The sequence below is a fragment of the Diceros bicornis genome, chromosome 32 (assembly GCF_020826845.1).
Source record: "Diceros bicornis minor isolate mBicDic1 chromosome 32, mDicBic1.mat.cur, whole genome shotgun sequence".
In the NCBI taxonomy this organism is placed as follows: domain Eukaryota; kingdom Metazoa; phylum Chordata; class Mammalia; order Perissodactyla; family Rhinocerotidae; genus Diceros; species Diceros bicornis.
Genome location: NC_080771.1, coordinates 17,286,125 through 17,310,113, shown reverse-complemented (window position 1 = coordinate 17,310,113; position 23,989 = coordinate 17,286,125). Strand labels below are relative to the sequence as shown.

The 23,989-nt window shown below is 44.9% G+C and overlaps 1 protein-coding gene across 2 annotated transcripts in view; it reads left to right on the top strand.

Annotated features, from left to right (window-relative positions):
- Positions 1 to 752: 752 nt before the first annotated feature.
- Positions 753 to 23,989, top strand: part of CDH11 (cadherin 11) — a 143,609-nt gene continuing 120,372 nt past the window's right edge. For both annotated transcript variants that reach the window (XM_058527947.1, XM_058527948.1), the window contains exon 1: positions 753 to 1,009. The gene's annotated coding sequence lies outside the window, so the exon portion shown is untranslated. The remainder of the gene's footprint in view (positions 1,010 to 23,989) is intronic.

The window sequence follows — 23,989 nt, the reverse complement described above, 5'->3', positions numbered from 1 at the left end:
CGGGTGTGCGGCAAGGGGGCCTGAGGCAACAAGTGACACGACATGCGGGGGCCATCGGTACCTGCCTGAAGCGGGGGCCAAGGCACCCTGGGGCGGGGAAGGCCGACCCTGGCGAAGCGATCCCGGCGCCCCCCTCCTCCCACGAGGCATTGGAAGCGGGGTTGGGGGGAGGATTAGTAGAGGACAGAGACGTGGCTCTTCCCAAGTCCGAAGTCTCCCTCCCCCAGGTTTCACCACCCGCGCCCCAAGCAGAGTTTGCAAGGGATGGGGGAGGGGACCCGCCGACGTGGAGGGATTTTCGGAAGGTGGGGAGGTAGAGTGAGGAAGAACATTTCCCGATTGCCTCCCCCGCTTGGGCGATGCTTTCCCCCAACCCACCATCCAGGCCTCTAGGGCAAGGGCCCAGCCGGACCAGCTGGAGCGGATTTGGGCGAAGGAGGAAAAAGAGGCTCGCATCCATGCCCAGCTTCCCTCGGCCGCCCTCCCTGATTGGCTGTGCGTCCCTGGAGCCCAACTTCAGTCGCTCCAGACTCTGTCTGAGCCCCAAGGGAGCCGGAGTGCAGCGGCCCGGGCGGGAGGGGCGGCCGCGAATCCAAGGGTTGGCATCTCGGGGGCCATCTCCGGGGGGGGGGGAAGGCTGTGGACCGGGTCGGCCCCCGCAGCCTCTGCGAGGCCCGGCTCGCCGCGTCTCGCGGCCTCGGCTCCTCTCCGCCCCCGCCCTCTCCTTCCCTCCCAGCGGCGGCCTCCCTCCTCTTCCGCCCCCCCATCCCCACCCCGCCCGCCCGCCACCTCCCCCCGGTTTCTCATTCCTGCCACTAGCGCGCTCGGCGGCTCATTCCGCGGCCGCCGCCAGCCGAGGGGAGCGTCGCTAGCAGATGCCGCGGGGGCCGCTCGCAGCCGCCGCCGACTTGTGAATGGGACCCGGACTCGGGCCGGGGCTGACACCGCTGCGCTCGCCCTGCGCCAGGGACCGACAGCCGGAGCTCGCGCCCACCCTCCAGGGCCCCAGGTGAGGCGCGCCGCCGGTTCCTTACTCTCCCCTGGATGGGGCTTCTTGGGGGGGGGGGGTCTCTGGGTGAGAATGTCTTGGGGGGGTAGGTCTGACTGGAGAAGCTTTCACTAATGCAAAGCAGGAACGGGGGGAGGGCGGAGGTACGAGATTTGTTTAAAAATCAGAAAAGGAGAAGGGAGCCAGCTGTGGGCGCGGGCAGCGCAGGGGGCAGAGGCGCCAGATGTGCGCTCCAACCTCTCTTGCCGCTCCGGCCTCGTCTGGGGTCTGCGCCGAGGCCGCGGGAGAGGGGTTTGCACTCGGCTGGGGCAATAAGATGCAGAGCTGCGCTCCGGACACGCCGCCTGCCCCCGGTCAGGTCTCGGGGGAAAGTCGCCCCCGGCGCGGTGCCCACCCTCCCGCCCGCGCTGCGCCTCTTTCCGAAAGCAGCGACATGACCGCGCTCTGCAGGGTCCCTACCCTTCCTCCTTGATCCCCCCGAGCGCTCCCCGGGGCTCTGCCCTCCATTCGAGTCCGCCAGGGAAGCCCCGGGAAACGGAAGGAACCCAGCTGAGGTCGGCGATTCCCCCGCACTTTAATAGCTTGGGTCTGGTCCGCTGACTGCGGCTCTGGGCGGCCGACTGCGGTGCGCGCTCCAGCCCTCCAGCCGGAGGCTCCTCGGGAGCTCCGGGGGCCGTTCGTCGGCTCCCGCCAGCCCAAGGGGAGATCCGCGAGCGGCTCCGACTCCGGCTCGGCTCCGGCTTGGGCTTGGCTAAGCCTGCCAGGGTCAACGTTAACTTTGCGAACCGAGCCTTCCCCGAAGCCTGCGCCTCCTCCCGGAGCGCGCCAAGCCTCTCCAGCTCCCGGTACGCAAGGCCTCCCTCCCTCAGCTTTGCCCCGGAACGCGAGCCGGGGGTGGGATGCGCGGGGAAGCCCGCAGGATGGGGAGGGTGGCGAGGAGAGCACTCCTTTCCCCCTCAACCCGGGCAGAGCTGTGGGAGGGCCCGCCTCGCGCTGTGAAGAAAAGAGTCCCCAGAGAAAGTGGGGTCGGGGAGGCCCCCGGGTCGCGCTTCCTTATCCCTTTCTTGCCAAGGCCCTGCTTTCGCCCCGGGGCTCTCACACCCCTCCCTCTCCCGGGTGAAAGGTTTTCTAGATGCTAGAAAAAGCCCTGTTGCTTTTGCTGATAATGCAGCAGGAATTTCACGGGCCATCGCACTGCTATTAAGAAATTGCAGCTTTTAATTATTTAATAATGCCATCCCTGCATGACGACCGGTCGTCCCTAAGGGGTGGGGGTGGAGGGTTGTTCCTGAAACCCGGCTGCATGAGGCTATAGATCTGCCTAAAGTCTTCCCTCCAGTTTCCCCCTAAAGAAATCTTGTTCAGATGGCTCTGAAATCTTTCCTTGTTTTCCTCTTCCGATCCTTCCTGTCGCTTTAATATGAGGCAGGGAGTAAGTTTTCGGTTTAATCACAGGGAAGCCACGATAATTAATCTGGCAAGAGGATGGATCAATTTCTTTATCGCTTGGGCTTGCAGCGGACATCGATGGTTCTGCGGGGTGTCTGGATTTCCCGGGGATGGGGAGATAGAAGTGTTCTCAGGAGCGAGGATCCACCAGCATCGCATTGGCACATTTACCACGCTGCTCTGAGCGCTAGAGCCTTACGCGATGGGAAAGGAGAAGAGAAGGGGCTGACCTTCGTTTCCTTAATCCTGGAATTATTTTTCCTACAAATATGGAGATGCAGACACCAGAACCCAGAAGTAGTCACTGCCCAACCCCAGCTGCAGGGAGCCTGGTATTCTTCCCGTAGAACAAAGGAATAAAAGTTGCAAAACAAAGGGGCAGAGTTGTGGCCAAAGCCAGACGGGCCCTGAAGCCCCTGGTCCCTAAAGTTCATTAATCCTGAGCTCTGATTCGGAGTCTTCGAGTTGGCCAGTGGGCCCTGGAATTCGAACCTCTGTGCAAAACTGAAATCCTGCCTAGTACAAAGGAACGTGAGTAGTTTTCAAGAATAGACCAGGCAAAGGCATCTGAGAGGCCAGGAAACTTTGCTTGAGTGAGAATTGTCTTTACATCTTGCTTTTGAAGCATTACAAATTAATGCATTAAAAATGTCTTGCAGCCATACTTCTATTATTAATGATAATTACTATTGTCATTATTTTCCTTGTTGTTCAGAGTCTACATAAACTGGTCATTTTATTACATTGTTTGGGGGAAAAAAATCACCTTCCCCATCCCTGGGGGAGGGGAAATGAAGAGCTGCATTGAAAGGACTGTGTAGGCCCAGACTGTAGATTTACTCAGATTGGGCTTATTGCTTACTAGAAAAATAGGCTTTTAAAATAGTTCTCATTGAAGCAGGGGACCATCTTGATAGCACTTCAGAACTTTCCTTATGTTCAGAATTCTTATCAGAACACCAGACAGTAAACTTACTGGAAACCTAAGTTCTATTTTCAATTAAGATGCAATCTTTTGTTAATTTGAGAATTTTTTTTTTTTTTGAATTACGGCTCTATGTTTTTATGACTGAGAACTCATGTTTCCTCTTTGCCGTGGTGGCTGTGGATGTGTATGTTTGTTTATTCGGGCAAGGGTGTGTGTGTGGGGCAGGGCTGGAGAGCCATGCCGTGATTTGGGGGATACAGATCAATTTCATGCTCCTTTAATGCTTTTGTCTTCATAATTCATGGTTTTTCTTCCACTTTGAATAGAATTACATGGCTGCCTTGTAAAGATTCTGGTTTGGGGACCCTCCTATGGGAAATGCCATGCCTTTGACTCGAGGCTTGATTTACAATGCCAGAGCGACACTCCCATGAGCATAGCGGGTCTTGGAACCTTGCCTGTGAATATCTGTGACTTATGAAGTTCACAGTTCATGTAAACTTTAATCTGTGATATTCACATCTATTTTCAGAACCATCTAAACGAGATCTGCAAATCTGATTTTAGTCTTCCCTCATTGTCGACACATTTATATAGGCAGATGTTCAAGAAACATAATCATTTTGTTTACGTTGATTTTCAATATTTTTTTCACTTTGATCATAGACATACCCAATAATTAAATAATAATGATAAAACAGTGGTCGATAGAGTTTGAAAGTAGGTAGCAAACCTTTTTCTCGAACCGTCAAGTTTGTGGAATGACTATGAATTGCAAAGTTTTTTTTCCTAGAAAAATCTGTGCATTGTGTAAATTCACCAGCGAATGATTTAAGGGATTGAAATGCATTTGGGATGCTCTTTACCCCTAATGAAATTGGTCATGGGTTCATAAAAAGTTACCTGATTTGTCAAGAACCTTCATTCTGGATTTACCCAGCATTGTGAGTTGTCAGCCTTTCTAATCCAAAGTTATTGCCCCTGAAATATGTAAAGATCTTTGGTCCATATAAATGTGTGATTTAAGGGACCAGGAGAAAATCATCAACAGGTCCGGTAAAAAGAAAAAAAAAAACTAAAGCTGGAGAAAGTTGGACAAATTCTGGTGCACCAGTAGGAGTGAGAATCAGCTTTTCCATTAGGATAACTGTGATAGCCATCCACAGCCTCCTTTATGGGCAGGAAGGACTAAAGCAAACACTCAAGGAGGATAATTAGACATCTTTCTGCTATAATTTTACCCTGACATTGAGAGCCTTGTGCATCTCTGGAAATGGGCTTCTTCGCGGAAGATTGCACTTCTGGCCACTAGAGGGCAATGGCACCCTTCTCCAACTTTCTGCATGGGCCCCATCTGCTTTTGAGGGCACCGTGAAAAGCGGTTTTGTTACCACCAGCCTTGCCTGGCCCTCTCAGGAGAGACCGAATTCAATCTAGCTGTAGTTCAGGCTACCGCATGAGCAGTTTGTCAGGATTAACATCTTTCTAGTCGGTGGATCCCGTTACCTGCAGCCTCTTCCCACCTTGGAGTTTTCTAGAAAGTTGGAAAATCTTGTCACTTAAGATCGCCTGAGCAGGAGATGGGTAGGGGGTGGGCTGTATGATAAACAAGGTCCGTTCTCACTGAGGCAGTGATCTGGGAGGATTTTCTGGCTCTTTTTTTTTTTTTTTTCCGGCCAGAAAGAGCATCATTTCAGACTCCGAGGGGAAGGGAATGAATAAAAAAGAAGAGAAATATTAGTGAGACGGCTGTGATATCATCTCCTCTTCTTTCAAGACGTTTTGAAAACGCCTGTAAGACATTTCTAATTTGCAAAAGATAATAGCAGTTTGATCTTTGGTAAACACTTTTGGGCATGGCGTTTTAATACAACAGTAAATGTTTTACTATTATCTTTAAACCATTCTTGATGTTGCTGTATAAATCCTAACTTTAGCAGAGAGTAAAATTTAATTCAAGATTGGTCCTCATGCACTGGAGTTTAATCATTTGACTTTTTTTTTTCCTCCTCAGTGATATGGAAATTACTGCTTATGATTAAATTGCATATTTCAGGCTGTACAAATTTATATTTGTTACTGTTTGATAGTGTCATTATGAAAGTTCTGAAGAAGAATGAAAAAAAAACCCTGATGCTATATTATAATTAAGAGGAAAACTCTATTAAAAAAATAAGTACTGTCTTAAGTGGATTCTTATTTGTATCTTTTTTTTTTTTTTTAACTGAGTATGATTGCCTCCGTGGTGAATCAGCAGTGGTGTTCTTTGCAGCTCTGTGTGTGTTGGAAGGCATAGACAGTTGATGATGAAGGAATCAATGCAAATGGATTATGAGAAGGAGTATTAAGTAACTCAGTGGAAAGTAAGACAAAGTGTTTTGTAAACTGTTGCTCACTTACCACCGGACAGTTTATTTAACTTAGAAAAAGAAGGCACGTTTAAATTCTAAGTGCTTGTGAATAATGCACGTTTGTATGAACTGGAGGCAAAAATTCATTGTTATTTGGTTTAATTAGTTGTCAGACAGTTGCTGAATTCTGGGATTCTTATTGAGATAAAGCACTGTTCTCATCATCTGTATGGTCAAAGTTTCTGCTCAGGCAGAGAATCTGGTGCACCAGGGTATTAAGTGAGATAGGAGTATGAGAGAGGAGAGAGGGAAGGAGAAAGTGGAGGAAAGAAAGAGTGTGAGAGAGACTAAAGATGCTGTTTCTCATGGCAGGCCAAATTCTGGTGTCTTTCTCTCTCCCTCATTGTTTAGACCATGTGAGGTGCTGAATCCGGAAAGTTGGCATAAACAGCTCTACAGGCCACAGTGAACAGTGGCCAGGGTCTAATTCTATTGCCTTCTGGCACTGAGCACTCCTCAAACAGTACTGTGAATAAGCACTGCCTTTCCTCGAATTTTCCTGGTTGTTGCAGGTAAAGAAAAGCCTTCATGCCCTTCCTCTGCTAACTCTGTTATTTGCCGGAAGTCCTCCTGCCATGGTCCTCTGCACTGGCGTGATTTCACAAATTAAGGTGACTTCTCCGGATTCGCTTTTCTTGAAGGAAATGGCATCGGGAGCAGCTCTGTGGGGAGCATCTATGATGCTCACCTAACGTAACAGCCGGGGCGGTGGAATTGGCTCCCTGGTTTTCCTTTAAGAAGCATAGAGATCTCTTTTCAGCCATCATTAGGCTCCATCAGTGAGAGCAAACAGTGAGAATTTAGAGTAACATCCCTGCCGTGGATGCTGTTTTCTTCTCAATGAGAACAAGGAGGGCTGAAGGCAGGGACGGACATATCAGGTCTAATTACTGTGTATCCAGCTCTGCCATGGATCTCTGGGAATGTGTTTCCCAGGATCACATCCTGAATGCTCAGGCCTCCTTCCATCATCCCTGAGGCTTGGACCAGCCATCAGACTTGGAGGCAGCATTGCCCAGTGGCAGGGCCCGGATTAGGGTAAGGAGAGCAAGGCCGAGGCATGCAAGTGCAGAGTCTTCATTTAAAATTTTGGTATTTTGCTCATCATGGATTTTTTCCATCAATCTTTTTTGTTGTTGTTGTTGGTGAGGAAGATTAGCCCTCATCATGGATTTTTTACATTAATCTTTTTTTTTTTTTTTTTTTTTGGTGAGGAAGATTAGCCTAACATCTGTTGCCAATCCTCCTCTTTTTGCTGAGGCAGATTGGCCCTAGGCTAACATCTGTGCCCATCTCCCTCTACTTTGTATGGGATGCCACCACAGCATGGCTCAACAAGCGGTGCATCGAAGGGCGCCCGGGATCCAAACCTGCAAACCCCAGGCTGCTGAAGCGGAGCGCATAAACCCAACCACTAGGCCACCAGGCTGGCCCCACCATTAATCTTAATTTTTAAAGTATTGCATTAAAATGTTTTTTATCTTGGTTACTGAGTTTTTTGGCATCTCCTTATATTTTGTCCCCAAGGGCAGTGCCTCACCTGCCTCACCCTAGTTCCAGCCCTGCCTGGCAGTTTGATCTTCTCAATTCCAGCTCCCCTGCTTACAAAGTATGTGACCAAGAACATGCGACATAAATTCTCTAAGACTCGGATGCCTCATCTGTGAAAATGGAGCTAATAATAATATCTATGTCCTAGGATTGCCATTAAGATAAAATGAGAATTGAATTCACTCCCTGGTTCATGATAAGCACTCAACAAATACTCAGGCCTTTTGTCCTCTCAGAAATAGACCTGGGATTCAGTTTTATAGACTAATGGTGGCAGGTAGCAGATCATCATTACAATTATTAGGCCAAAACCCTGCACGGAACATTCGCTTTAGATTAAGGCCTCTCCCAATTAGTGATGAATTGTTTATTAGTGACTGCCTTTTTTTGAATTATTTCATACGTTTGAGTGATCCATCCCTCTTCCATTTAAAATATTCAAGAGGCAGTGGAGATTTTAGAGATAATTGTGGCTTTTGAAATGCACCTGCCTCCTTCCCACCTTTGCGTTTCCTCTGAGTTCCTTTTACACGTGGGTTGCTGCGGTATGTTGCCCTGAAGTGTATCTTCCTGGGCAAGTTTGCCAAGCATGTGATGTTGAGATATTCATCACAAGCTTTGCTTTCGTTTAAAGGGGGCTTATGACTACTCCAAACTAACTTAAACGATAATTAGTCTCTTGATAAATCCTCGCCATTGCAAGAATATTCCTCTTTGTTTTTCAGGGAAATGTAGGTGGGATTGTAAGGGGGTTGAGCAGTGACAGATTTGACTCTTGCAAAGCCTGCTGCTGGAGAGGCCCTGGCCCCGTCTGTGGTCTTCCTCAGACCTGGGCAAAAGCACGGTGATTTGTCACAGTGTTAAAACAGGAACCCTCACCCCCGCGCAGCCCTTAATGGTGTTCCAGCTGTTTTCACACACAATGTCACAGTCAGGCTGGGCTTTCCAAGGCCCCTGGACCTTCCCGGTTGTCCTGCTGTGTCCCATCTGCGGCCTTCTTGTGTCATCTGTTCCTACCCCAGGCCATGCCGCGTTCCCTCCCGAGTGTGCCTCACAGTGGAGGAAATATCTGCCTGTGTTGGCCTGGAACAGGGAAGGCACAGAGCCCACTTTGTGAAGCCCTACTGTGTGCTGGGTGTTGTAGCTGATACCTCATTATTCTGTGCAGTCACACTACGAGGAAGGGACTATCGTCTCCATTTTACAGACGGGGAAAATGACTCTCAGGGAGGGTTCCAGGCACTTGTCTAAGCGCACGAGGCTGGAAGAGAGAAAGCTGGATTTCCAAGCCTGTTCTGGCTTCACCAGCCCAGCAGTTTTCTACTCTGAGTGACACATGTCACAAGCCCGGGGCTCCCTAGCTTCCTGGAGAAGAGCAGCTGGACGGAGAGCTGAGCTGACTGCGCCACCCTGTGCCCCGACCTGATCCCAGATCTGATCCAGAAGAGGAGCTTTCAAGATCTGGTCTAACTCTCCTCTCAGTAGTTTTTCTGCTTGCTATTAACCCTGCAGTTGCTTAAAGGTCCTGATGACAGCCTGCTAACTGCCTCTCAGGGAACCTACGATGAGAGGCGATTTGTTCACCCTTTTCATTAAGATTCCCCGTTGTCTGAGGAGCAAAACTACCACTCTTTTGTAACTTTCTCCTAATAGTGACTGCCCTTCCTCCACATCACTTTTTTTAATTAACTTTTTTTTTTTTTGGTGAGGAAGATTGGCCCTGAGCTAACATCTGTTGCCAGTCCTCCTCTTTTTTTCTTTTGAGGAAGATTGTCCCTGAGCTAACATCTGTGGCAGTCTTCCTCTATTTTGTATGTGAGACACTGCCACAGCATGGCTTGATGAGTGGTGTGTAGGTCCACACCCATGATCCAAACCCATAAATCCCGGGCCACCTAAGCGGAGTGTGCGAACTTAACCACTACACCACCTGGCCAGCTCCTCCCCATCACTTTTTGCTTCTCCTGACAGCCCTACAAATATTTGAAAGCCGGTATCAGATAATAGCTACAATCCAGCATTTACTGAGCACTTAGCTAGTTTCAGGTACTGTGCTAAGAACATTGTGTGTCACATGAGACTTATCCACAGTGACCCTACGAGCTGGTAAGATTATTGCTAGCATCTTACAGAGAAAATAACCCCCAGACATTCCCAGTGTTCCAGAGCTGGTAACTGGCAAAGCTGAGATTCAAACTCAGCATCCGACGCCAAACTTAACCACTGTGTCAGGATGCTCCATGGTTCAATGCTTCAACTAATCTTCTGAGATACAGTTCCCAGACCTCTCACCTTCCTCATCTCTCCCATCTGCTTCCACTCCATTTTGTTCTTGTCCCGTTTAACATGTGACATCTTAAACAACATTCCCTATCACAGACAGTCTGACCACTGCACAGCGAGTGGACCTACTGCTTCCCGTAATGAGGACTGGAGATTCTGTTTTACCAAGTGGAGCCCTCAGGAATCAGATGTCTGAAGTCATGACCTGAACTATCAGCTCTTCTAGTCAGCCTTTATTTAGAGATGAGCGTCCAGGGACCCAGAGAGGAACCAGGACTTGCCTTATATCACACGGTAGTTTAGAGGCAGATGGAACAAGAACTGGGCGGTCCTGGCTCTTAACTCAATCTCTTAACACTATCTGCAAGCAAAACATTGTAGGTTTTTTGGTGTTTTTTATAGAGTGGCTATACCTGTGGTCTGATTCTTACTTAAGCGTATCATTAGTTCCAGTATATATATATATATATATATAAAGATACACCCTGTTAGGTCTTTGGGCAGTTAAGTTGTAACACCCAAATATGGGGCTTTGCATGAATCTCTATTATTTGAAAGTCATGGTCAGCCAATGCAGTGTCATTTGATATGTCATGTGATAATATTTTGCAAAAGGTACCATTTGACCCTGGCCTTCAGCTCTGTCCTACTTTACAGTCACCTACCATTAATATCTCCATTCTAAGTTTCCATAGAGAACAGAGTAAGAATGGTGTCTCACCTTGCCACCCCAAACTTCACAGGGCCCTCTGCTGCATACAGTGAATGCTGCAAAGGAAGTATGAACAGGGCCACAGGAAGGACAAGTCACATCCAGTTCAATAATCAAGGATGGTTTGGGGAAGGAATACCAGAATTGTACTCCGCATGGCAGGTAGGGACCCTAGAGGCCACCTAGAGCAACACACTACGCCGCCTGGAGCTCCAGCCATGGCTACCATGTCATGATGATGGCTACATCATTGCTAGTGATATGGAACTCATTACCCCTGGAGGCAAACCATCGAGACAGGAGGAACTTTGACTGTTAGAGATACTTTCTTAGATGGAGCCAAAGTGTCTCCCAAAGGTCATATACTTTGATACAAGCCTTTGATGCCGTGCAGAATAGATGGTATTCTTCCTCCACATCTCAATTATTCAGTATGTAAGTTGTCTTTCAGGTTGCCGTCTCCCTGATTTTAACATCTCCAGAATGAGGAGCCCTTTCATTTCTGCTCCAGCCCTTCTAAGAGGGAAGGACCGAAGACAGAAATCTAGGCAGCTAAACTCTAGACTATCAACTCCCTTCCACACACTTCTTTTATTGCAGCCTGAGGCTACATTACATTAGCTTTTATTGCCAGCCACATCACCCAGAGGACTTATACTCGGCAGTATATTTGTTTATTTGTTTTTCCTTATGTGCTGCTGTTAAGTCACATTTCCCCACCTGTCCCTGTGCACGTAAGACATGATAAGGCACCTTCGGTGGTGGTAGCTCAGGCTCTGCAGTCAGCCTGCCCCGCTTCAAAGCTTGGCTCTGCCACTTCCCGGCTGTGCAAGTCACTTTATCCGGTTCTCGGTTTCCCCATTTATAACACTGGATTAGTAATATCTATCTTATAGGGTGGCTCCGATATTCAATGATATTAATATATAAAGATGTTTAAAACAGTGCATGGAACGGGGTTGCTGTTATTATTATTTCTGTCATATTTCATATTGTTAGGTTCAGTCCATTGATCCAGCATCCCAAAACATTTTAAAGTTAATCTTTAGTCTGTCATCCAGAATATCTGTCATCCTTCCTAGCCTCCTGCTATGAGTTGGTTTACTCAGTCACCTTCCTTTCTCAGTAAAAACAAAACAACAACAGCAACAAAAATACCCATAAGAGGAGCAGGGACAGAATCTTGTTAAACCACGTGAGACACCTCCCTTTGCGGGATTCCACACCCTGGATTACAGCATTCTGCGTGTTCCTCACTCCTTCTAGTGCGTATTCGTCAATTTGTTTGCTTGTTTGTTTGTTTGGCTGCATAGCATCGGAACCCCTTCCTGTATTTGCACAATAACCCACAATAAGATGCTCTATAGCAAGAAGAGCCCTCCTTCTACTGCAGAGGCCAGAAGTCCCAGAGAGTTGCTTCCCTAGCTCTCCTGGAAGCTAGAACACTGACTCAGCACCAACTTCCCAGTGTGTTTTAAATTTAGATTCAGTATCTTACACGTTTACGGGCAGATACTCACAATCACTGGCCATGAAGAACTCCCTCTGGTCATCATGGCAGTGGCTGTAGCAGCATCCAATTTCCAGGGGTTACCGAGGTGGTAGAGGCAGCTATAGCCACCCATACTCAGTGGGGACGGCCGTAGTGCCCTCACATACCTGGTTCTGTGGCAGGATCTGGTTTGTGGTTCCGACTGCCCAGGCTTCTGTGCTTCCTGGCTATTTTCTGAGCCTGCTGCTCTAGTCTTCATGCAAGAACTGCGCTACACAGAATCTATTTCTGTTGAACTAAGAAACCCAAATGGCTTCATTTCCCTCATATCCTTGCAAGACTGTTGTGAGAAACCTTATCCACTGTGATAACTGAGTGGGGTGTCTGGCTTTTGAGTTCCTCTCGAATGCTGAATAGAATGTTGATAGGTAGGTGGATGTTGGGGTGTAAGGTGGAGAAGAGGGGAGCCTTTATTAAACATTGAATAGTCCAGTTTGAGTTGGGCAAGAATTGAGCAGCATGTCAGGACCTGGGCTGAAGCCTAGTGATGTAGCTCAGTAGATGAGGTGGGATTTCCACGGTCAGCTGTAGCAGACAGCATGCAGCTGGGCATGTGGATGGCAAATGGTCTCTTGGAAGGGACAAGGCAGATTGTGTGGGAAAGTGGCCCATGGATGCTGCCCATGGAGCCAATGCAAAATTTCCAAAAGTATTATCCAGAGGAATATTATCTAAGGCCTGATTCAGGGACAAGAGTCCAAATTAGATCCCTAATACAAGAGCATCAGGATGGAAAGGAGTATTCTGAATTTAGAGCCAAACATCTTGGAGAAACCAGGATGGAATACTTAGGAACTCTCTAGGCATTGATGGGGGCATCTTTCATCATAAGAATGGGCAAGTGGCCCCCAGTCACATCCCAGCTTCTCGAGGGGATAGCTCCCACACCCTCCTGGCAGCATGGCCTCTGTCTTGGCCCAAGGATTGGATGTTCAGGTGAAAGTTGCCAGTGCTTTCAGTTGGGCGAGTTGGGGCCACAAGGACAGATAGGTAAAAGCTTCCTCTGTACCTGGTCCCATACCATCCCAGGACAGCTTTCCTGACCACCTTTGAAAGGAATCAGCATCATCCCTCCAGAGAGTGAAGCCTTCAGGGCAAACTCAGGGTTTCAAAGCTTCTGAGACTCAGTAGCCTCTATAATGGGCCAGGTAGTTGAACCATAGAATGGCTTTGATTTTGTGGCCGATGGAGCCTCTTGCCCAGACATGACCCAGTCGTCACCAAACTGCACAGAACTCTTGGAGCCATGCGTTTCAATTTCTATGTGATGCTCCCTGACTGGTCACAATGGACACAAATCCAGTCCACAAACCAAGGATGATTAGCCAAACATAGGTGAGGCTGGCTGGGCATCTATAGCAGTAGTTATCAACTTCCCATTGTCTCCTTATTAAAGCATGCATATTTAAAGGTTTTAAATATTTAACAATATATTTAGAGGTTTTATAAAATTCATTGACAGTGGCAGCAAAACTGTATTTAAATTCCAAACCCAAATTGAAAATCAGGGTTCATTTATGCAAACAATTCCAGTTCACAACACTTTGCCCTAAAATACCCCAATAGCGAAGGGAGATTGCTCTTGAACTGCCTCTCTCTGCTGTATGCTTCATATATAGATATGGCTGTAGTATAAGATATAGTTTCATTTTTATTATTATTCTTGCGACAAAGGACGATATAAATGAAGTGTCACTATTAGTATTATTATCTTGAGTAAAAATTGCAATTTTAGCACTTAGAGCTGTGCACACTTGCCTTCAAAGTAATGCATTGGTGATTCTTGTGTTTTATTCATCGCCCTTCCTACTGCAAACATCGCAGAGAACCTTCAGCTTCAGCAAATCTCAGCAGTGTGTTTGGGAGAATTAGTCTGGAGACTAATGCAGCCTGAGAGGACGCGTCTTTGAAATGAGGGATGGATCCTGTGGAATCATTTCAGCTGCCCTCTCCCCATCAACCCCATTCTCGCTCTGTCCGGCATTGCAAGCCAGAGAGGCGCCCAGCTTTCACTTACAGAGAGGCATGCCTTGTGTTCTTTTCTTATTGGGTGCATAGCTTCAGTCTCATTTCTCACAAATGAAGAAAGATCACCTGTCAGCAAGTTTGTGGCCAATTGCTGACAAATTTTCCCTAATAGCCTGCCCTATGGTTCCCTCCCTCTAGGCAGATTATCCCAGTGCAGGCCTGGTGTTCCTGATAAATAGCTGTGTGGCCATGAGCAAGCCAATTAACCTCAGTTTCCTCATCTGTAAAGTGGCCTTTTGGGTCCTTTCCAGCTCTAAAATGGTCTGGCTCTCAGATCTTCTTCCACAAATCACTTGGCATGGGGCTTTCTGACAGTGGCATCTAAGCATTCCAGAGAAGGAGCCGTGTGGCTGAAAACACTGGATGTGAATGCGTGGATTTGGTTTGCCCACAGAGTATGCCTGCGGGTGATGCTGGGCAGAGTATGACTGCAGGGTGGTAAGTTCAGGACTCTCTGTGGAGTTGAACACTGAATGCCAAATTCAGGGCTTTGGACTTCATTGCCCAGGTCCTAGGGAAACTTTGGACGGTTTGGAGCAGGGGAGTGATGTGTTCAATGCTTTATTATATGACCTCTGGACCAGCATTGAGAGGAACTTACAGAGAAGGCCAGAGACTGTAAACAGGGAAACCAGCAGCGGGGGTTTTATGGCAGGGATGCTGAAGCTGGGTCTGGGGTGGTAGAATTATTGTCAGTGCTGATGTGCACTGAGCATTTACTATATGCACGCACTGTGCTCAGCACTTTCCATAAATTGTCTCAATCCATCCTCACTACATCTTCTGTGAGGTAGAAGCTATAATTATCCCCATTTATAAAATGTGGAAACCAAGACTCTGGGCAATTAAACAACTTTCCCCAGTGTTATACAGTCAATAGTACACAAGCTGGGATTTGAACAGAGAGATGCCATGTTCTCCACTGCTCTGTTATAGGGAGACAGATCTAAGAGGCTTCGAGGAGTAGGTTCGTGAGACTGGCTACTGACGTCAATGAGGAATGGGAATGAATATTTCGTGAAGTGCTAACTGAGTGCCCAGTACTGGCCTTCCAGAGATTATCTCATTGCATCTTCCCAACTCCATAAATAGGAGCCCCCAGATCACATGGAGAGATAGTTGCAAAGGATTTGAACTCAGGACCTGAAAGATCCAGAAAGCTTTTCCTGTGACTCTTCTAATGCATCCAAGATTGATGGGTTCTTGGCTTTCTTCCCACTCAGGATGATTTAAAGATGACACTGAATATTATGTTTTCTGTATTGTGCTCATAATATAAATTATGCTCACAACTTAAACATCTAAAAAGATGTATTAGGCAGAAAAGAAGTTGTGTTTCCAAGATCCATGTTCTCTCTTGAAATTTTGGTTCCTGTCCAGCCCTGGCACAGATGAAGGGAAGATGCCACCAAGAGTGTCACATCAGAACATTTATTTTGCATCCATGGTTTACAGTGTATTTCTAGGGAATGTCAAGAGAAGACATGTAAACCCAGTCTTTGTCTATCACTGGCCACTCTCCACTTTCCGTTGTGCAGCACCATGACTTTGTACAATGTGTATAAAGGTGGGAGAAGAGGGTCACATTGCAGCTGCTCTGATGCATATTAATAAGGATCCAGGCTTCCGAGAGAGAAAAGAATCTCTACATTGGATTTTAAGAAGACATTAAGAGGCATTACATTTGTCACTCCAAGCTGGGACTGAAAAACAAATGTAATTGCAAACCTCAACATGCAAAGTCTTGTTCAAAGAGACAAGGGCCACGAAGTCTATGTGTTTTGTGTTTCTTTATCTGCTCCAACATTCTTGGATCATTTTCATCTGTATACCACTTGATCCATCCTTTTACCCATGGTTTCTTTGTTAACCAACTCACTGTAGGACAAGAACTCACTTCCCTTGTCTGGACTCAAATTACCCCTTTTGGAGAAGAGGGTTAGAATGGAAAATTGCCTCCCCACAGGAGGGATCTGGAAGAACAGCTGAGCTCTGCTTAAAAAGTCCAAAAAGAAGTTCTAGTCACCCTGCTTGACCCAGAGAATACATGTATTATTCTCCTCTTAACCCAGCTCTTGGGGTTCAGATTTTTATTTGGACAATGAAAACCAAATTGATGGTAGGCTTTTGAGAACTCAGAACTTAGTTCTAGCAAAAAGCCTCCAAAACCTGTCCCCCGACTCATTTAATTTAACTGTTGTGAAAACAAAGCAAGGAAAGAAAGCTTTGTGGGGAAGAATGTGAATTGATTAAATTCTTGGAAATAGCATCACTCTTCAAGGATTGTCTGTCTTTGCTTATTTTTGAAAATATTGATACTATCTCTAGTATTGTTTCCTCTATTTTTACATTTGCATGGGAAATGATTTGATTAATGTTTTTTCTGAAGATGATTTCGTTCTGAGAAAGTTACATTGATTGTATTGGCTTGGCCCACTGAGCGTGCCTTCCCATGCACGGCTGATTTGGATGCAAAACGGAGCTATTTTGGAAACAGTAACTTTACCTGCATTGTTGTACCTCCTTTCAAGGCTCAGTTGGGTTTGCTGTAGGAGAGCATTGAGGATGTGATTCACATGCTCTCAAATGTGAGAAATAGTGATAATACAATTTTAATTTTCATATCAAATTGAACAAGAAATGAGTTTGTCAGAAATAATCATGTCTATTGCAGAGGTGCCACGTTGGTTAGTTTCTGTGATGTGCTTGTTACTCTGTGAGGTGACTCTTTGTGGTAGGGTTGTGTAGATGGAGGTCACCCAGCATGCTGGACCCAATTATACCCCTTGGGAAACTCCTAGGGTCCATTCCTGGCATCGGCTCACTCCAGCTAGGAATATTCCCTAGTCCCCTGCTGTACTGGCTCAGCCTCTGCCTCATTCCTAGTGCCCTGCTGGGCTTCTTACAAAAACAAACCAAAGCAAAATAGAAGGAAAAAAAAAAAAAAACTCTTTATATGAATAGTTCAATCTCTATGAAATTTACACTTTACTTTAAATAAAACATATTGTGACTTGACACTGGGTCCCCAATAGTAGGCCTGGAAATCCAATGTAGTTTGGGGATGAACTGGGAAGACCTCAGTCACTCATATTGAACATGTAGGAACTGATTTAAACTTATTAGCTATCTGTGAGGCCAGAATTCTTTTGGCTTCTTATTTCCTTAGTTAACTTTTGAATCTATTTCCCCCAAACACTCAACAATTCTTACAGGATCCAGGACACTAGTAATATATCTGAGTTTCCAAAGTCAACTTAGGCTTCTCCTCATGATTTTTGGAGGGGCTTGCTCTTTTGAGCTAATGGGGCACAGAGTGATTAAAACCCTATATCCTCTCAGTGCTCTGTTGCGCCTTCACAACAACAATAAAAATACCCCTATTCCTTGACAACCGTGGTGTGTGCCTTATGTTCACTGTCTCATGCTCCGTTCTGGACAGCAGGGCAAGTCTGATCGGAGGATCGAGCAGTGATTGAAAGCTCACGTGCTGAAAGGGGTTCAGACTAACAGGGTCCAGCTTCTGCAGCCACCAGTGTTTAGCTGTGTGGCCATGCGTATAGGACTTGTCATCTTTTGCTTCAGTTTCCTCGTCGGCACCATTGGGATGGTGACAATGGCACCGGCCAAGACCCGAGTGAGTACTTATTAAATGTTAGCTGTAACGCTGTGGGTTAGAAGTGTGTCGTTATTTCTGCTCTGCAGAGAGGAAGTGGAGGTGCAGAGAGTTTATATGTCTAACTCTGGCTCATGAGTGACAGCTCGTGAGTGACAGTGTGGCGTTTGTATCCAAGTTTGGTGACTCCAGCCCCGTTTGTTCCTTTCTATTCCTTCTACTCACGTGTACTCAGCTATTGTTTCTCTCTTCTGCACCAGACCTCACCTGGACTTGACGAGGACTGGCTTTCCATCGCTTGTGAAGGTTTCATGCTTTGCTTTTAAAAAAATTGACATACATGATACTCTCTTTCCCAGCATGAATCTTATTTGCATAGCTCCGAGGATAAGAACTCAATTTTCTCCCCCAAATCCTTTGTTTTTAAGCTTTTATATGTTTATAATTGAATTTCAGGATGCTAGCTTTCTAAGCCGGTGCTGTCCAATAGACATGTGACAGAAGCCACAAGTGTGAGCCATAGATGTAATTTAAAATTTTCTAGTAGTCTAATTAAAAAAGTAAAAAGGAAATAGGTGACATTAATTTGAATAATGCATTTTATTTAAGCCAATATATCCAAAATATTATAAATATAAGATTATGAATGTGCTATTTCACTTTCTTTTTTCATTTTTTTTTTTTTTTTGTGAGGGACATCAGCCCTGAGCTAACATCCATGCCAATCCTCCTCTTTTTGCTGAGGAAGACCGGCTCTGAGCTAACATCTATTGCCAGTCCTCCTCCTTTTTTTCCCCAAAGCCCCAGCAGATAGTTGTATGTCATAGCTGATCATCCTTCTAGTTGCTGTATGTGGGACGCGGCCTCAGCATGGCCGGAGAAGCGGTGTGTCGGTGCGCGCCCGGGATCCGAACCCGGGCCGCCAATAGCGGAGCGCACGCACTTAACCACCAAGCCACAGGGCCGGCCCTCCTTTTTTCATATTCAGTTTTTGAAATCTGGTGTGTATTTTATACTTCTCAGGTGGGGCTAGACCCATTTCAAGTGCTCAGGGGCCACATGTAGCGAGTGGATACTGTATAGATACTGCAGGCCTTGATTTTTCAAGGGACAATTTATACAACAAATATTTTTTGAACAACTGCTGGTGAGAGAGATGCTCTGTTTGGCACCTTGTTATCTAATTTCATTCTCAAAACAACTGTGTATATTCACTCCTAATTTTTTCAGACAAGAACACGTAAGGTTCAGATTATGTAACATGCTTATCATTATACAGCTAGTAAGATGCAGAACTTCTAGATTTTACATATTTTGCCTCCCTGTCCAGGGCTCTTTCTACGATACTATAACCACCGAATAGCAATGATGATGATGAAACAACAATAATATTATTAACATAATTCTGTTAACACCTGGCATTGGTGTATTTATAATGTTTTCTCTTACATTGTCTTATTTAGTGTTGTGTTTATTCACATTTCATACACAATCCTTTAAAATATGTACTTATATCGTAAACAAGTCCCTGGCAGGTTGCATATGGTAAGGTCCAAAGCTAACCAAGATGTGATAACTCAGTGAACCAAGCTGATTCCGATGCCAGGTTTATCCAGGAAATCAGATTCATGTGAAAGTCAGAGAGAATCTCAATGGGACATACGAAATATGAACACCAGGGAGATGTATTGTTGTGCTTGGGCCGCGGGAGTACATGCGTGTGTGAAGACGCATGTGCAAGTCCTGTGTGGAGGGTGACAAGGGGAGGTGCAGAGAGATGGTCTGGCTCATGTCTGCGTGTCAGCCTCTGCGCCTTTAAACCAAAATGGGAGCCACCTTCTTTCGCTCATCTTTGCTGCGTTGCTGCTTTCCTGAGTCTTCACCCCAAAGTTGTGTCTAACAGAGGGATACATAGAAAGGGGATGGCCAAGATAATCATTCTTACCTACAACCAGGGATAATCATGGCTTTCAGAGGTGTGGGTGAGTGTCCCTGAAACAAAACAACACAGTAGACTAAAAATGTGTCATCTGTCCATCTACCCATCCACCCATCCATCCATTTAGCAAATATTCATGATACGCTGATAATCAATTAGGCTAGAGATATAAGAGTGGATAAGATAGACATAGTTTCTACTGTTAAGGACGTTATATTTTAGTTTGAGGGAGCAGACAATAAAATATAAACAAATGAACAAAATCATTTTCAGTGGTGATAAGTGTGATGAGTAAAACATGGCAATGTGATATGTTAGGGAGTGACCCTGACATTTGAGAATGATAGCCACCGTCTCTGCCCATCCCAGCTGAGGAGTACTGCTGATGAGAATGAGGAAGATGATGGTGATGATATTTACCATTATTGGGGACCCACAAAGTGATGAGTAGGGAAGGAAGAAGGAAAATAGAAAAAAGAGGACTGAAAATGAAAAGGAAGGAAGGGAGAGATGGAGGGAGGGAAAAAAGGAGGACAAGGCATTAGTCCTTGGCTGATATTTTTCATAAATGATGACAGGGAATCCCAACAATTGTTCTGAGACTTGGGTCCCGCAGTGTTGAAGGAGAGCCCCAGAGAGGAAAAGGAACTTGACCAGCATCACAGGTGAGGTCAGGGCTCTGCCAAGAGCAGAATCTGGGCCTCTTTGTCATAGCATTCGCTTGTTCATGCCCATGTCTCCTCATGGGTGTTCACTGCTTTTATGCCCAGGAAGGTCTGTTTTAGCAATGATGTATCAGGAGAGTGGTATACATCTCTTGGGGGTTCTGAGGTCAATGAATGTTTAGAACAAGTTTGTGTAAGTAAGTGGTTGGAATGGATAAAATTATTAGAATATAGTTCTTTTGAGTAATGGATAGGAGCTTTGAGGTTCATCTCAGGAAGAGACATTTACATTAAATCTGAACTTCTCCCTTGATAAGAGGTGTTAGCTGTAAGTGGAAGGAGATAGATTTTTTTTCTTAGAGGGTTTTGAACATAGGAATTGTCCATCTTGGAAATCACCAATAAATGCCATTCTGGTGGGAGTTATCCTTGGTTGTCCTCTCATTCCGAATTCTTTAAGTTCTCTGTCACTTAGTTTTTCTTAAGAGACATCTCTTTCTCTGAAAAGAGAAACTTTTTCAGTTTCCTTGGTTGGCCACTCATCTCAGCCTTTTCCCTTAAATATTGGAGATTTTTAGTGCTTTCTTCCTTAGTGTTTTCTTCTGGATATCTTCTCCTTTTTTATAATACTTGTTTCTCTGGGATGATTCATAAACTTCATAGCATCATCTACCATCTTAACACTGGCTAATCCTCAGGCTGCATTCCAAACTTAACTTAACAAACATTTAAATTTGATCCTTTTCCTGTATTCCATATTTCAGTGATATCAATGTTGTCCATCAAGTTATTACAGATGCATTACTGCATTATAGATTACAAAAATCTAGTTCAAAATAGTTTAAGAGAAAAAGAGAAGTTTTTGGCCTTATAAGTAGGAAGTTCAGGAGTGGTCCAGCTTCTGGCAAGACTCAATACAGGACTTCACAATCTTGTAAACAATTTTTCTGTGTCTCCATCACATGTGGACATCTCCATTCACTTATCTCTGCTTCTCTTTGAGTGTCAGTATCACAGTCTATTGGTGCTGAGAGCTATTCTCTATATGACAAAAATAATGACACAACAACACTGGAAGTCTCAGAATTTTTATGCTTTAAGATTGCAAAAGCAGAAAAGAACGATCTGTCTTCCTCTACATCAGAAAACTCCAAAGAACTGAAATTGCCTTGCTTGGGCTACAGGTCCATCTCTGAGGCTATTTTCTATGTCCTATGAAACTCTTAAGGACCCAGCTTGGGTCATGTATTCATCCTTGTGGTTGACAGTGGGGTTGAGACAGAATAGAAAATCTCATTTACCATATAGATGCTCAGAATTGTTATTGGATAGATGAATAGATCAACAAATTAATTAATTAATATTTGGCTTCCCTAATCCTTTCTTGTCTTTTAATCAGTCTGTTTTCACTTGTGCTGTTTACTCTCTTTGGGAGAAGGGATTCATGGCACCCTCCAGTATAGAATTCCTATGGTACAGCTATCTATGTGCTGTTTCTCAGTAGCTATGGATTCCACGAAGCCTAGACCAGCATACCATCTCACAATTCATGGTGCCCAGTTATACCTGATGGATGAGTGAAAGAGTAAGTTATTGAAAGTATAAATGAATGAATAAGAAAATAGATGCTTATAAGGCATTTCTGCTCAATATATCCTTTAGACTCAAAGCTCTGAAAGTGACTTTGGAGGCCATTTTATTCATTTACATTTTTTTTTACAGAGTTACGTGTGAATATTTACAGAAATTTAAATGATTACCCCCAAATTCATGTGGCGTAATGGTAGCAGAGCCTAGAAAACGATTTCAGCAGTTTTAACTCCTTACGATGTCCACTCTCCATTACATAATTTCTTTTCTCAACCAATTTACATTAGATAAGCACCTACTATATTTCAGGCCCAATAGGAGATGCTGTAGGGGATAGTAAAAATGAAAAGACAGAGCTCTAATTTTCCAGCAGCTCACAGATAAATGAGGGCAATTTGGTGAGTGCCCAACAGCACAAAGATAATATATGCAGAGAAGGAATGTCATTATATCCAGCTGCCTCAGTATTTTCTTGCTGTCTGAGTAGCATTTGAACATCCCATGTAACTGGACTACCAGGGTTGTTTTACAGAAGCGTCTGAAGACGTGTCAACTCTAGTGTGCTGGTCTGTCATCCTTTAGTGTCCAGGGAACTTGGGGATAGCAGAGAGGGTATAGTAACACCTGATGACAGTTTATTTATTATGGAACACCTCGTTTCTTAGGGTCTATGAAGATACCATGTTGGCTAGGTTGGTTCTTTCAGTTTTTCTCTATCCAGTCTCGTGACCCTTCCCTTCTGCATTTGATCTCTTTTGACAATTTCTTTTATCCACTGAGTTAAACAAGCTGTATGTTCAGGTAGGAAGGAAAAAACAATAAGGGTTTCCATCCTTTTGTCCCCTTAGTTATCCAGGCAGTCCTAGGCTGGGTTTGGTTGGCTCACCTTCTCTCTTGTAACGGTTGCTGGTTAGATTGTCCTTCTAGCAAAGCTTTGCTGCCTGGGTGAAATTACATAGGAAACCAGTTTACAGACTCATATTCTGAATTTCCTTTTATGTGTTAAATTTCATGGCTTAATTTCACTAACCAAAAGTCCCCAGTAGTGACTGGAAGGAGGGAATGTCAGGGGCTACCCATGGAGGGAGGAGAAGCTTGTAGTGTTCTGTTCTTTGTTACAGGACTGATTACATGGGTGTGTTCCCTCAGTAAAAATTTATAGAGCTATGCTTTTCTATATGTATTTTATACTCCAAATTTTTATAAAAACTATAAAAGCAAAAAAAAAAATTAATATTGTATCCCTAGAGCAGTGATTGTCAACTTGGGATGATTTTTCCACCAAGGGACATTTGACAAGGTCTGAAGACATTTTTTGGTTGTCACCACTGAGTAGGGCTGTGCTACTGGCATCTAATGGGTAGAGGCCAGGGATGCTGCTAAACATCCTATAATACACAGAACAGGCCCCCGTCCCAGCAAATAATTATCTGGCCCAAGAGTGCTGACATTAAGAAGTCCTGCTCTAGAGAATGAAGATAATCTGAAAGATTCATTTTTGAAGGGCCATACTACCATTCATGGAGACTTATATGGCGGATCATATCTTCATTTCACAGTTGAAGAAACTGAGGCTAATAGAAGCTAATTTGTCCAGGGTCATCCAGTTAGAAACCCAGGTCCCCATAAGGCCCAAACGTTTATTCTTCACACCAATATTTTATCTTGCCTATTACCACTTCTCCAGCACAAAATCACAATTCAAAAACTTACAAGTTTTTCTCAATAACTGAAATGCTTTTTATGTAAAACAACCAGATAAAGGTATTGACGAGAAGAGGCTTCACAAAGATATCATCCATGTGGTCTTCTGCAGCAATGCCTTCATCGAAACATAATAATAGACTACTGTGAATTACTTTTTCCAAGAACTTGTCAAAAAAAATGTTGCAAACTGGAAGCACAGCATTCTTGTTATTGAACAGTTGAAATTTGACTTTTGGCTACAGGTAAGAAGATGACTGTCATTCAGGGGAGTTAAATGTGTTCCTGGCTGCTGTCAGGAGATAGCATAGTCTCTTCCATTTCCTTGAGTATGAAGTTTTCTGAAGTTTCACATTTGTAAATATTGATGTATACATAGTGTGTCAGTCAGGATTCTACTAGGGAAACAGAACCAGTAGGGTGTACGTATATTAAGAAATGCATTGAAAGGATTTGAGTTAAGTGATTGTAGGGGTTGGCTAGGCAAGTCTGAAATCTGTAGGGCAGACAGGAACTCTAGGACAAGCTTGGAAGCTGTAGTCCACAGGTGGA